The 6,230-nt window shown below is 39.7% G+C and overlaps 1 non-coding gene across 1 annotated transcript; it reads left to right on the forward strand.

The window, feature by feature from the left end:
- Nucleotides 1-5,822: 5,822 nt before the first annotated feature.
- On the forward strand, nucleotides 5,823-5,928 carry LOC128292389 (small nucleolar RNA R71). The gene has a single exon (XR_008282374.1). It is a non-coding gene; the product is annotated as a small nucleolar RNA R71 (small nucleolar RNA).
- The last annotated feature ends 302 nt before the right edge of the window (nucleotides 5,929-6,230 follow it).

Here is a 6,230-nt window from a genome sequence, read left to right on the forward strand (position 1 = left end):
TCCTAAAAACATAGGTGTCTCTCATCATCTAAGTAATTACCTTTGATTCAGAATATCACAGAGTTTCACATCCTCACTAAAGATTCACTCAAATCACTCGAGGTGTTTAAAGACAATAAATGAAGCACTCAATAGTCAATAATGAAAAGTCATTACCATAAGCTTACATGAAAATCAAATCTCCACCACTTATAAATTGAGATGAAACATCAATCAAAAGGTCTTTAGAGGGTTATAACGCGGCTTGGTTAGGGGGTGCGGTCACAAACTAAAAGAAAAGGTTAGAATCGAGATTGAATTGAAAAATTTTCTAACTAGAAAAATAGCTAGTCATCAATTGCGTACAACAAAGCTTTTCTCAGAATATGGAATTTAACTTCTTTGGCTCAGAAGATTACTACTACTAAGATGTATACATTTTTTTTTCAAAACAAGTTAAATTGCAAAGTAGAATAAAACATAGCTAAGCAACTATTTCAATTCCTATCTCGACAAAAATGGGGATCAAATTAATTTAGGGGATTTTAAGAATAATGGGTTAAGGATTAATATTAAGGGTAATACAAGAAATGGCTTGTTAGCTCAACAGGGTTTACTAAGGGTTAATCGTGGAGGTAGGCTTTTCATGGTATGAGTAGGTTAATCCTAAGTGCCTTTTTTTATTTTGACATATCAAATCAAAAAGTGTGGTCTTGACATGCATAATCAAGCAAGTTCTAGAATAACAGTTTCAATTACTAACGCACTCAAAGCAATAATAAAAGTGAGCATGAAAGAATTAATAGATGCTCAAAAGGCTCAAAAATCTCACAAAAGTTATGGCTTTTTGAGGTTTAAAACTTGTGAATTCCAACTCAAAGTAATACCTAAACTTTGGGGAAAATAACCTAAAATTTAAAATTCTTAAAAATTAACTTATCATGCTTGATTCTCTAATGTCTTAAGGTTTAAACAATAAAAGCATAAATTCCTATGTTTTAATTCAAGTTTTATCAATCAAAATCATAAATCAATCAAAATTTATCCTAAATATGATATGAGAGCTTTTCAAGAGAATAAGGAAGTCATTCAGGGATTTTTCTGATAGTAAAATAAATACCCCCCAAACTTAAGATGTACATTGTCCTCAATGTACAAAGATAGATATAAGAAAATAAAAATAAGATAGGTAGAGGAGTGAAACTTCCTGAGTGATGAATGAATTTCCTTGAACTGGAGTTTCTGGTGAATAGTTGGCGTGAAGGTGAAGGAGGATACTCCGGTGGTGGTAGAGGTTCGTTAGTCCATAAGTCCTACACCAAAAGAATATTATATCTAGTGGTGGCTATGGTCGTTGTCAAGCAGGAGATGGCAATCAGGGAGAACCTTTCCCGGTGAAGTTTCGAGTTCCTGAGTCATAGTGAGCTGTGGAGCTTTTTATAACTGTGATAGAATTAGGAACTCTTTTAGGAAATATATAAGGAAGGGTAAGTACTCAATAGGAATTAGCCAAAATTAAAAATTGTAAAATAATAATTATAAGTCCTAATAAAAATACGGTGAAAGAAAAATAAAAAGTAGTCTTAAAATAAAATAAAAGTAATAACATAAAATAATAAATAAAAGTTTTTAAACATCTTCATCGCTAGATGGTTCGCGAGGTGGGGGTGGCGATGAGATGTGGAGGTGTTGACAGATCTGCTGTAGTGTAGCATCACTGTTGTCAAATCGTTGAAAACACTGTTGCTCAGATCGAGTGAGGCGCTCAGAGATGTCAGCATATGAAGCTGCCACATGAACTGGACGAGAGGGTGGTGGTGGCTGAGACGGTGGGTCCTCGTGCTATGGGGGGACATCATCAGTAACATCCTCGGGGGCCTCCTCCTCTGTAGATTGGGCGAGACAATATTGATGAGGGTAGGTTCCTCGGTGCTTTTCGATCATCCTCATGCTAAGCATGCTCAAGATGCCTTGTGAAGACATCTGGCCAATGAGGGTCAAGGATGATTCTTAGGCCGTGGTGCTGAGGAGCCCGAAGTGTCGAGCCAATTGCTTCACATAGGGGCCAATGGAGATGACCCCTTTCCTATGCCACTCCACCTGGTGCTGAATCGCTAGGGCAATGAAATAGGCAAGGTCAATGACGTGCCCGTGTGACATACACCATAGAAAGTTGGCGTTGTGATTGTTGACGACGCCAATGCTTTCTTGCCTTCCTGTAATCGTGTGGGCCAAAATGGCATGTAGGTACCTCAGGGATAGAGTGAGAGCCGATGCCTTGGAGCGGCTAGGATTATAGGTGGTCGCGCCTGGTACTAGTGCGTCCCAGCATCGTGAAGGAGAACGATGAATGTGGCGGTTGATAGCATGTAAGTCATTCTCCTCCTTGAATTCCTCTGTATATAAACCTAGTGCAGTACCAAATTCTGGGACGCTGAGCTAGCGGTCTGCCTAGGCAAAATTGCACCATGCCAGGATCATCGTAGTTTATCATCACGGTCTGAATATGAAATGTAGAGCATAACTCCATCGTATGCTCGAGATACGTCGGCTCGATGATCCCAAAGAAAAGCTCCCAATGGTAGGTGGTTAGGAGGGCCCGAATCGCATCAGCTAACTAAACTTGTTCTATTGCAGCCCAGTCGATGCAGCAGCCCGCAATTAAAGGTCGGGCCTGGAGTATTTGGAAAAGTTCTTCTTGGGGTCCAATGGGGAATTACAGGAAAGGGTGGCGAATTTTCGTGGTAGGACCCGAGGACGATGGCGCTTCCTTCCTTTTCTTTGAAGCAGGGACGACAACCTTTTTACTACGTGAAAATGACATGGTACATGCAATTGGATTCAGCAATTCGTCTTGATGAGTAGACAGGGTAAAATGTGACTAAATTCGAGGAGGAAATTCAATAAATATCTTCAGCCACAACTACTAAGTTTAACTAAAACAATAAGTTCAATGACATACTTTTGTGGCATGAGCATGGTGATATAAGTAAAAATGGCAAAGAATGGAATGCAACATACTATATGATTGAGTAGAAATGTCAACACAAGAGGCATGAATATGTCAACTATCCTAGCCATGAATAGTCACTTCTAACTAATCAAATGGAGTAGAGAAATCATGTAATGAGTAGGAATTTGAACATGAAAAAGATGATAACTTGTTCTATAAATGAAATTTGAGTGATAGAAAGATGAAAATAAAAGGAAAAATATAGATTACTATGATAAATAGCATTATAAATCAGTGAAATAACAGAGAAAAGAGTAAACAAAAGCTAAAGGAGAGAGTGTGGGTGTCAAAGATGAAGTTGGAAGCAGTACACAGGCGTGGCAGGGAGGACGTGTGGACTTGCAGTGGCTAGGGTTAGGGTTTTTAGGTGAAGAAGATAATGAATAGTGCAGCCTATTTATAGATTTTGGGGCACACGGCCATGGAACACGCTCGTGTTCCCCAATTTCAGCCCGTGTGAGTCACGAATTTTAAATTTGGGTGCATCTGACAATTGTCCCACGCCCGTGTTCCTTGGGCATGTTGCACGTCCGTGTTAGTTTGACAGGTTCGGCCACTGGTTCCAGGCAAGGGCATGTCGCACGCCCGTGCTGTTTTGGCAGGTTCACCCACGGCCATGTCACACAGTGGTGGCGATGTGTCGTAGCCCGTGTTAGGGACATCTTTGCCCTATTTCCACACGGCCATAAGCACGCCCATGTGCTTGGCCGTGTCTAGGTGGTAAACTTGTATTCAAGAGCTCCGTTAGTAAGTTAGGTGTTGAAAACTAAAATTTAAAGAAGTTAATGCAGTTGGTGCTCGGGTTGCCTCCCGAGAAGCACTTATTTATAGTCTAAGCTCGACTTACCTCTCCATTGAATGGTCATGGTGGTTCGAGGAGTTTATAGTCCTCATTCTTGCTGTCATTCTCATTAAAATAAGATTTTCAACTAGTGTTATTTACCTTAAAAGTGCCGAACTTGGGATGACTTACCTCGATTGTACTGAATGGGAAAATGCTAAGTACCGTAAGAGGGATTTCTTCGTTTAGTGTGGTAGTGACAATGTGAGCATCTGCAGCATCTAATAAGACTTTATCTCCAACCTTAAGTTGACGTGGGAAGGTGTTGAGCTCGTTCTGGCATAGTTTTGGTTTATCGTGTGTTCTCGGTTTATGCGCCCTCCATTCATCTAGCTCCTCGATTTGTAGCCTTCGATCTCCATGAATAGGTCCTCTGCTACTGCTTGAGAATGACTCATGTGCTTCCTTTAGACTCATTTCTTGCAAAGTAGGTTGTACCATATTGTCAGTTTTAGGAGAATGGTTTAGACAATCACCTTCAATTTCAGATGTGGTGCCAGAATTGGCTTAAAGGGTGATTGTTTCGTCTCCCACACGAAGTGTGAGCTCACCTGTGCCAACATCAATAATCATTTTAGCAGTTGCCAAAAAGGGCCTTCCTAAAATCAAAGGAGTGTTGCTATCTTCCTCTATGTCTAAAACAATGAAGTCAACGGGAAATATAAATTTATCTATTTTAACTAGCACATCTTTAGTAATACCCCTAGGGAATCTTATAGTTTTATCTACTAATTGAATGCTCATCCTAGTCTGTTTGGGTTTCCCAAGACCTAATTATTTGAACATTTTGTAGGGTATGACGTTAATACTAGCCCCTAAATAAGCTAATGCATTATTAACATCTAAACTACCAATTAAGCAAGGAATCGTAAAACTCCCAGGATCTTTTAGTTTGTTGGGCAGTTTATTCTAAAGAATAGCTGAGCAAACTGCGTTTACCTCTACATGCGACGCCTCGTCCAACTTCCCCTAATTTGCTAAACTTCTTTCAAAAATTTCATTGCGTTTGGCATTTGTGATAGAGCTTCAATAAACGGTAAGTTAATATGTAATTTTTTTAAGAGTTTAAGGAATTTACCAAATTGTTCATCTAAGCAGTCTTTCCTTGTTGCGTTGGGGTATGGCACACGAGGTTTATATACGAAATTCACTAATTTGTTTTTATTATGACCTACCTCACATTGACCTCTGCTCACCACAGTTTCTTGCTTCGGTTCTGGCTCAGGCTCAACGAATTTCTCTTCATCTTGAACATTAATCGTGTTGAGTTGTTCCCTTGGGTTGGGTTCAGTATTACTTGGAAAGCTAACTTGTGGTCGTTCGGAGATTAGTTTGGACAGTTGGCCTATCTGCGTTTTGAGCCCTTAGATCAATGCTTGTTGATTCTTAAGTGCTGTCTCGATATTCTGGAAACAAGTGTCTAACACTGATATAAACTTTGAGAGCATCTCTTCAAGGTTCAGCTTTTTTTCCTATTAGTAGGGTGGTTGTTGGTAGCCTGGAGGTGGTCTCTGATTTCCTTGGCCTCCCTATGAGAAATTTGTGTGGTTCCTCCAACCTGCATTGTAAGTGTTACTATATGGATTATTTTGAGATAGAGAATTATTACCCATGTAATTTAACTGCTCATTATCCATGTTGTGGCCGTAAGGTTGGTATTCCAAATTGCTTGATCCACCTTCACTTGCTTCGCACCGCATTACTGGGTGAACCTGTGAAAAACTAAGAAAACCATCAATTTTCTTATTCAAGAGTTCTACCTGATTAGAGATCATGGTGACCAAATCGACGTTATAAACACTGGCTGTTTTTGTTGGCTTTGTCCTCATGACTTGCCACTGATAGTTATTCAGTGACATCTCCTCTATAAATTCATAAGCATCTTTAGGTGTTTTATTATTGATGGTTCCGCCAGCAGTTGCGTCAACCATTTATCGAGTCAAAGGATCCAGGCCATTATGGAATGTTTAAACCTGAAGCCAAAGTGGTAACCCATGATGAGGGCACCTTCTCAGTAAGTCCTTGTATCTCTCCCATGCATCGTAAAAGTTTCTAATTCCATCTGCACAAACGAAGAGATACCATTACGTAATTTAGCCATTTTAGCCGACAAAAAATATTTTAGTAAAAATTTTTCGGTCATTTGTTCCGAAGTAGTAATTGACTCTCGTGGTAACGAGTTCAACCACTGTTTAGCTTTGTTCCTCAATGAAAAAGGAAATAACCGAAGACGAATGGCATTATCAGAAACGCCATTGATTTTAAATGCATCGCATAGTTCCAAAAAGTTTGCTAAGTGAGCATTGGGATCCTCATCATAGTGCGTGGAGCAGGATTTTGATTAACCGCAATTGCAGGAGGTTGCTGATTGTCTTGGTTTTCAACCATCTCTTCGGT

The sequence above is a fragment of the Gossypium arboreum genome, chromosome 4, assembly GCF_025698485.1.
Source record: "Gossypium arboreum isolate Shixiya-1 chromosome 4, ASM2569848v2, whole genome shotgun sequence".
Lineage (NCBI taxonomy): Eukaryota > Viridiplantae > Streptophyta > Magnoliopsida > Malvales > Malvaceae > Gossypium > Gossypium arboreum.